Source organism: Carettochelys insculpta, chromosome 33 (assembly GCF_033958435.1).
Source record: "Carettochelys insculpta isolate YL-2023 chromosome 33, ASM3395843v1, whole genome shotgun sequence".
NCBI classification, from domain to species: domain Eukaryota; kingdom Metazoa; phylum Chordata; order Testudines; family Carettochelyidae; genus Carettochelys; species Carettochelys insculpta.
In genome coordinates this window covers 3,102,292-3,110,979 of record NC_134169.1, presented here as the reverse complement: position 1 = coordinate 3,110,979, position 8,688 = coordinate 3,102,292, and the positions used below count along the sequence as shown (strand labels likewise).

The 8,688-nt window shown below is 55.6% G+C and overlaps 2 non-coding genes across 2 annotated transcripts; both read right to left on the bottom strand.

Moving 5' to 3' along the window:
- On the bottom strand, positions 1-74 carry TRNAT-AGU (transfer RNA threonine (anticodon AGU)). The gene has a single exon. It is a non-coding gene; the product is annotated as a tRNA-Thr (tRNA).
- A 3,442-nt stretch (positions 75-3,516) lies between these two features.
- Positions 3,517-3,590, bottom strand: TRNAI-AAU (transfer RNA isoleucine (anticodon AAU)). The gene has a single exon. It is a non-coding gene; the product is annotated as a tRNA-Ile (tRNA).
- Between the last annotated feature and the right edge of the window lie 5,098 nt (positions 3,591-8,688).

Below are 8,688 nucleotides of genomic sequence, written 5' to 3'. Positions count from 1 at the left end.
AGGCACCACTGGGAGTTGAACCCAGGATCTCCTGTTTACTAGACAGGTGCTTTAGCCAGCTAAGCCATGGTGCCCTCCTTGTTTGTAATGTGGTTCCTGACAGAGAGGTATCTGTGTTAGTCTGTGTCTTCAACCAAAAAGCAGCCCTGCAGCACTTTGAAGGTTGCCAACCCAATTTATCAAGTGATGAACTTTCATGCAGCTGAAACACTGTGCTGGATGCCCACAGCAACCCCTTCCCAATGCCCAGCACAGACATTGTGCCCGACGGAAGCCGGAGTTGCACCGAGAGGACAGTGAGGATGGGGGAACAAAAAGGCCCCTTTCACTTACTGTCCCCTCTGCAGTGTGTGGGTCGGACTCCACCAATCTACCCTCCTCTCTCCCCACCTGCCCCAGTGCCAGGGTCCCACCAGCACAGCCTGGAGTCCTGCCCCTCCTTTGCTCCCTCAGCCTGACTCCCCCCCTCACTTTCACTCTGTGCTCCCCACACCCTCCTTTCTCCCTCTTCACACCCCAGGGGTGGGGCGAGGAGGGCCCAGCTGTGGGGCAGAGTTTTCTCCTGTCTCTCACGGAGTGGGGGATGGGCTGCGCTGCCCCAGCTGGAGCTTTTCAGGGTGAGTGTTTGATGCAGTGTAACTAGAAGAATAAGATTTTGCCTTTCTGTCTCCTTCTGCCCTTCAGTCCCACTTGTGACCCTCCACACAACCCCTTTGGTTTATTACCAGCCCAGTGCAAATCATTGTGCCCTGGGGGTGGGGCTGACTTCCCAGCTTTCCCTGTGTGAAACCTTTGAGCAGGGCCTGGGGTTTGGCAGACAATCAATGGTCTCCCTTGGGCTCTTGGCTTTTCCAGGAGATCCCACAGGCAGCCCGGTCCCAGACTCCTCTTACAGGGACCAGCTGCCCTTTGGACCCGCCACACGACAGTCACTCACCTGCAGGCAGTGCGGAGCTGTGTAGATAGAACTGGCATTGGGAGCCCAGCTCGAAAGTGCCCTCAGGCCAAGTCTTTCAGTGTCCTTCACCCCGAGGAGAGGCGATATCTGCCCCTTCCCCACCAGCCTGGTGCTTCGGTGTCACCTCAGTCTGACGGTGCAGGAGTGGGGGTGCACAAGGGCTTGTGCACAGCAGACAGGTGGGTGGATGCGCGGCTGGTGCTCTGGGAATGGAGGTCTATGAGGATTCCCCCCGCCTTGCTGCTGGACCCCTCCTCTGCCATCCCGAGTGGTGGCTCCTCGGGTGGTCCCTGGGGTGCTGGGCTGGTCTCTGGGATGGACTCCAGCTCCAAGACCTGCTGGGATTCCGCTGCTGCCATTTCCAATGTACCCTGGGGGGAACAGGTGTCCCAGGGCCCAGGATGGCCCTGAGCTCCCTGTAACAGGGGAAAGTGGTGGGGGCAGCCCCAGACTGGCTGGCCAACTCCCAGGCCCCCGCATAACCCTTCCACAACTGCTTCACCTTGCTATGGACATGATCCCGAGTGCGGGCAGGGTGACTCCAGGTGGCCAGGCCCTCGGCCAGTCAGGTGAATGCTTCTGCTTTCTGCTCCATGCACCCCATCACATGGAGCACGTCCTCCTCACCCCAGAGCCCCAGCAGGTCTCAGAGCTCGACCTCCAACCAGGAGGTGTCCCACCGCTTTTTGTCCCCTGCTTGGCTGCTGGGGGTCCCTGGGTCCCCTCAGGGGGGCAGCCTGGGGGCACTCAGGGGGCTGGCTCAATGCCATGGTGCTGGGTGGGTGGGTCGAGGTCGGTGGAGGGCTTGCAGGGCTAGCATGTGCGTGTGCTGCTGCCTGCATGCTCTCAGCTTCCTGCCACAAGAAATCCAGGTCTGTGGTGCTTAAAGGGCTGCTGCGCGCAGTAATCATAGAGCTGCACAGGGGCTGGACAGCACATCTCAACCCCTCAGCTGATTGCTGCCATGGAGGACCCTGCTATTTTGAAGTAGCAGGATGTGGATCGTCTACATGTGCCCTACTTTGACGTTCACCATTGAAGTAGGGCGCGATTCCCATCTTTGGATGAGAACAGCGATTTCGACATCTCGCCACCTAACGTCCATTTCAACGTCGAAATAGCAGACGGTGCGTAGAATCACAACACGCTATTTTGACATTTTGCCAGTTACTTTGAAGTAGCCAGCTCATGTAGACACACTCTGAGGGTGATAGAAATATGAATTACTCCTCTCTGGAGCTGAGGGCAAGAAGACACTTTTCCTGCCTAAGGCCAGGAGTTCAAAGGAGAGAGAGAAAGAGAGAGAGCAGAGCAGAGCCTTGGCTGGGCATCTCTTTGCATCATGATTCTAGCTCGTTCCAATTGCTATTTTGAAGCAGGGGCTTCGGAACAGGCTCCATTGTTTATAGATGCTGAATGTCAAAATAGCAGAGCAGTATTTCCAAATCCATGCTGCGTGTTACTGAGCTATATTGGAATCAGCTACTGTGGAATACTGTGCAGTGATATCCCCAGCATGCCTCCAGGGTCTCTATTCAAAACAGGCTCTCTTGTGTGTGGATGTGCCATTTGGAAATATGTTTTGTTTATTCTGGGGCTTTCTTGTTGCGTGAAGGCGTTATTGTGAACTAGATTATTTTGGAGGAATAATTCTGGAATAAACTCTTCTGAAATAACTCTGCACCTCTCTGGTCAGTGCCTGTCAGCATCATGTAAAGCACGAGAATGCCCATTGTGGCCTGTGATGGCTGCAATGGGGAGGCTGGTGCCAGTGCTGGAAGCTCCTGAGGAGTGGGAGGGGATCTGGTTTGCTTGGCCTGTTCCCTCTGAGGCCACCTGTGCTCCTGCTCCCATTTCACCTCTTCCTATCCCAGCTCTGCCTCTTCCCCTGAGCTCTGCCCCTAGCTGCCTGCTGCTCTCTCCTCTCCTCCCCACAGGCCTCTCCCCATTCCCCAAGGACTGCCAGCCAACCCCACCTCTGCAGAGACACCCCCACCCCTCCTGTCACCTCTACCTCTCTGCCCCTCACCTGAGCTCCCATGGCCAAAGCTGCTCATCATGGACTTCCTCCAGGGCCTGCTGCTTGTGCTTCTGCACCCCAACCCCAAGGGCCCTTCCTGTGCCTTCCCCAGCCCTCTACCCACCAGAGCAGCAGCTGGGGGATGTGACTGAAGAAGCAGAACTCATGCGGGAAGAGCAACAAGGCAGGCAGGGACTTGAGACTGGAGAGTTATCTGGGCCTGTGGTGTTGCAGGAACAGGTGTCCAGGGAGGGAGCCTGTGAGGCCAGAAGGCCGCTGGGGAGATGGGGAGCAGAGAAAGCCAATGGAGCTGTTGTAGGGGGCTGGTGCCCTTGGCAGAGGGCTCCTGCTGCTCCTTCCTGTGGGAGGTGTGTGTTGCAGAGTTGCGGATCCTCACCTCACACAGGCCCACTCTGCAGCCCCTCCCTTAGCCTGGGGTGGTGACTCTGACTTGTTCCCTGGCCAGCCTCCTTCCTTCACCTCTTTTAGCCTCCTTCCCAGAGCAGCCACAAGAAGGAAAACAGAAAAGACCTGCCCATGGCCAGCATGGGGCTTGAACCCATGACCTTGGTGTTATTAGCACCACGCTCTCACCAACTGAGCTAGCCGGCCAGTTGCTAAATGTACCACAAGGGGCCTTTTTGGAAATGAGCAACAGGCAGCTGCAGGGCCACTGGACTGAGATTTCCTCCCCTCCCCCACCAGCCTGGCCTCCCCTTTCAGACTCTCTCACCCATCCCCCACTGCTCGGAGCCCAGCTTGGAGTTCCCCCAGCCCCGGCTGCCCCTTGCCAGCTGTCCTGGGCCCTGCAGTGGGTCCCTCAGATCCTGTCTCTCCCACCCCTCCCCAGTGCCCTGATCCCCTTGTCCCCTCAGACCCTGCCGACCCCCCCCACTGCCCTTTTCCCCTCCTCCCTCAGCCACAAGCCCTGCCCGGGTTCCCCTTCACACCTGCCACCTCTCCCCCCTGGCAGCCGAACTCTTCCTCCCTCTGCACTGCACAGTCACCAGCTGAAACCTTGGGCCCTGCCCAGGGGCTGTGTCAGAACGTCTCCCACCTGCACAATTCATGTCCACTGCAGGGGTTTGCTTCCCAGCAAGGTTAGGAAATGTTGGGGAGGAAGCAAAAGGAAGCTACAAGAGGGATCTCAGGTGTGTCTGCTCAGCACTGGGGACAGCTGGGGTGAGAGGTGAATTACCACTGGGGTGGGGGCAGAGCTGGGCGTGCCTGAGAGTGAGACGTCCCCTGTCACTCACTAGTGTGTGCACATGGTGTGCAGGGACAGGGCTGGGGGGTGTCTCTGCAGAGGCAGGGCTGGGGCAGGAGCTGCTCCCGCAGACAGGGCAGAACGTAGCTCCTGCCGACAGGGAATTGTGTCTGTGTTACAAACGTGCTGGAGGAGCTGGCTGGCACAGGCAGCCCCCAGAACCACAAAGCTGTGAGGCACAGACTCTCTTCTGGCAGCCACAGCAGCACCTTCCCCACACCAATCACAACTGCCTTTTCCTGAGCTCCAGGCTGTGACTAGATTCTTTCCAAAGCTCCTTTTCCATCCGCCTTTACCTTCCCCAGCAGGGAGAGACATTGCCAAGGGAGGTCTTCTCTGCTCCCCAGCCAGACGTAGGGAAACATTCAGAAAGACATACAAGAGGGCAGCACTGGGAGCTGAATCCATGATCTCCTGTTTATTAGTCAGGTATGTTAGCCAGCTAAGCCACCTTATTATGTCACTGCTTGCTGATAGGGAGGTGACTGTGTTAGTCTGTATCTTAAACCAAAAACCAGCCCTGTAGCACTTTAAAGAAATGTGTTTTCGTGGGGCCAACCCACACAGCTGGACTGCCCACAACAACACCTTCCCATTCCCCAGCACAGACATTGTGCCGGAGGGAAGCTGGAGTTGCTGCCAGCGGACATTGAGGACGGGAGGAGTTAAAATGCTCCTTTCACTTATTGTGCCCTCTGCAGTGGACAGGTCAGAATCCACCAGTCTCCCCTCCTCTCTCCCCACCTGCCCCAGTGCCAGGATCCCACAGGACACTGAGGATGGGAGGAGTTAGGGGTTTTAGTGTTTTTTATGTGCCTTTTTTGTTGCAGACCCTTGGGGTGCGTTTGCAGAGGGGGCTGCCAGGGGCAGGACATGAGCCCTGCAGGGCACTGGTGGGTGTGTCTGTGACATCACAAGGGCCTTTGGAAGAACCTCAGATGATTGGTTAAAGGAGGTGGTGACCTCACAGACAGTCCAGCACAATGGCCAGGTGGGACAGGCTGCAGGGCCGGGGCCATCTCAGAGACCCCCCAGGGCTTTGCCTCAGGGAGTCTCCTTCTTGAGAGCTCTGCCCTGGCGGCTGGAGAGAGAATTCATGGTGAGGAACGTGAGCGCAAGGAGGATCCTCTTTGGCCCATTCTCCTTTCCCACCACTAACTGCGCTGGACGGCAGCGTCTGTGTGGGGAAGATCAGAGTCTGATCCAGCTGGTGGGGGCAAAACAGAGACAGGGAAAACACCAGATTAAGGTTCTGCCCTCGTCAGTGCTAATTTGTGTCGGCCTTAATGTGTTGTGCCAATATTACTGTGGGTGCATGAAGCGTTTGGGAGAGCTGCAGCACCAGTGAGTGGCAAGACCAAGATTTCCTAATACCACATCTACACACAGGAAGCTAATTTCAGATGCATCCAATGGACACGCTATGGCCTATTTCAAATTAGGCTCAAGCCCCTGTCTTAGCAGCCCGATTCCAAATAGCTACTGTTACTTGGACTTGTGCTTGTAAAAGGAGGTTTACTCATTTCAAAATAAGCCGTCCCCTATTTATTTATTTCTGAATTATTTCAAAGCAGCGGTTGCCTTGTGGATAGGCTGGGATAGTTATTTTGAAATAACTTTGTTGTGCAGAAGCCCCTTATAAATCCAGGGCTGTGACAGGCACAGCAGCAGCTGCTCAGAAGATAACAAGCCCTGCAGGTCAGGTTGTCACTCATCAGCACCCCAGTGAAGGGGCATTAGGAAGGATAATGGAGTGAAGGGAATAAAGGGCAGGGCTCCTCCCAGCAAAGCAGAGTGAAGCCTCCTGAGCAAGACTCTGGTCTGGTCTGCAGAAGTCACTCAACTTCCTTCATGTCTTTGGACATTGCTGCCTATAGCAGTCCAGCAAAGGGTAACAGAGCAACACCCTGCACTTGTCTACTGCCTAGCAAGGGTTAGACCCCTTGGTTTTATGAGAACCATGCGCCACCCACCTAAACTATCCAAGCTACAGAGAAACAGCTCACAAGGGCTCTTTCAGAAAGGAGCAACAGGCAGCTGTAGGTACAGTGTGGTTCCTGGAGTGAGATTGTTGTCCCTCCCCCACTGCTCAGCATCCCACCCAGGCATCCCCTCAGCCCCTCCCCCACCACCCTGAATCCCAACCTGGAATCCCCCCCTCAGACTGCGTCTCCCATTCCCCACTGCCCTGAGCCCTGGCTAGGAATTCCCTCAGACCCTGCCGCCCCTCACCCGCTGTCCTAGGCCCTGCCAGGTGTCCCCTCGCACCCTGCCTGTCCCCTCCCTCTCTTCCCCTGAGCACGACCTTAACATGGCCCATGTTCCTTGAGAGAGGGTAACACCATCACCACCCACTGCTGCAATGTGCTTCCGATGGAGGGACCCCAGTTTGCTGCCTGCTCCTGAGCTCAGCTGCTCCCAGCTCACCCACAGCACATGGCCTTGGAGCAGCAGCTGCCCTGGCTGCTCTCCTACCACAGACACAGAGCCCACAGCTGTCACCCCAACTCCAGAACATCTGCGTACGCAGCGCTAAACCTGCCCTCCAAAATGACCCCCCTGCAACTTGTTCCTACCGTCTCCAGGGGTATCTCCCTCATCAGTACATGGCTCACCTGTGCATCACCACTTTCTCTCACCTGAGGCAGCCCATGCTCCTGACTTCCTCTTTCAAATCCAGCCTCCAGGTGAGAGCACTTCCTCTTCCCACCAGGTGGGAGACAAGATGTTGATAGTGCTCTCTTGTGCCATTGCACACAGCTCAGCACGGACAGCCTCAAACCCCCATGGACATCGTGAGCTTCCTGGGGGGGCAAAAGCAGCCCTGAGGAGCTCATCTTGATTCCTTGGGCAGGAAGTTTCAAGAATATCAGGTTGATTAGAGAATGTGGGTATTAATCCCAACATCTCTTACATACTAAGCAAGCGCTCTACCATTTGAGCTAATTCCCCTCTGGAAAAGGAAAGGTTTTGCCTCAGCCACCTCATTGCTGAGTCCATATGTTCCAGTTCCAGCCCAGTTCCTACCAGCTGGCTGGCTGAGCTCTTTTGACACAGTTGCTAATAATGCCAAGGAGATGATTTCAAGCTCTAGGTGAGCCCTTGGGGCATCTTGACAAAGTGGCCTGGCTGCTGTGGATGGGGAGGTTCCATCACGCACAGGGAGCTGTGCAGGTCCAGCCTTGTGGGAGGGCTCTGTGGGAATCCCTGCCTGCATCACAATGCCACTGCCTGGGGGTGCTGGTGCCTGGCAGCCTGGCTTTGCAATACCTGGTGTTCTCTGAACAGGTTCAACTGGCTGTGTCACCTCCCTGGTCTCAGAGTTTCACTGATCTACATGGGCAGGTGATATACATGCAACAGGGGGGGCCCTGTGAACTGCAGAGGTCTGTAACGTGGTGCTTTGGCAGATGCTTCATTTCTGAGAGCAGCTGCAGAGAAGATCAAGGACAGTCAGTGACTGTGGGAAGAGGGGTTCAAATTAGGGCTCTGGAGCATATTTTTAATGCTTTTAATTACTGGCCATGTGTGTGATTTATTTCTAGAGCTGTTTTTGGAGTGCCCCATCTGGTTGTGTTTTCTAGCCAGAGCTGTTAGAAAGCACCACCAGCACCCCCAGGCAGTGGCATTGTGATGCAGGCAGGGATTCCCACAGAGCCCTCCCACAAGGCTGGACCTGCACAACTCCCTGTACATGATGGAACCTCCCCATCCACAGCAGCCAGGCCACTTAGTCAAGATGCCCCAAAGGCTCACCTGGAGCTTGAAACCGTCACTGTGACATTATCAGCAGCACTGTCGAAACCGCTCAGCCAGCTGACAGGAACTGGTTTTACAAGTGTCATCTTAGGAAAGGAGTCAGGGGAGCCGCAGGGACATATGGACTCAACAATGAGGTGGCTGGGGCAGAGCATTTCCTTGTCTGGAGGGGAATTAGCTCAAGTGGTAGAGCGCTTGCTTAGCCTGCAAGAGGCAGTGGGGTCAATACCCACATTCTCCATTGCTGACTTTTCTTCCAAGGCAATGGGAGACCCCTCCTTGCTTCCTTCTCCTTGGCTGCTCCCCAGGAAGCTCTCCATGGAGAGGGGCCCTTTGGAGGTGTCTGTGCTCAGCTGTGTGCAAGGGCACAAAAGGGCCCTTTGACTATCTTCTTTCCCACCTGCTGTGGGGATTCTGAGCTGTGGGGGGAGGGGTTGTGAGCTAATTCCAGAGGCCCCAGGGACCCTGCAGCTGCCTCTTGCTCCTTTCTGAAAGGGCCCTTGTGAGCTGTCACTGTGCAGGCTGCGCTTGCTCAATTGGTCTGAGTATGATCCTCCTTACACCAAGAGTGGGGTCCTGGTAAAAGGGAGGGCCAGAGCTGACAAGGTCTATTCTGTCCAGGTGGAAATGGCCCATGATCAGTAGTTTGTATCCAAAGAGTTAAAACCAAGTCAGATCACACAG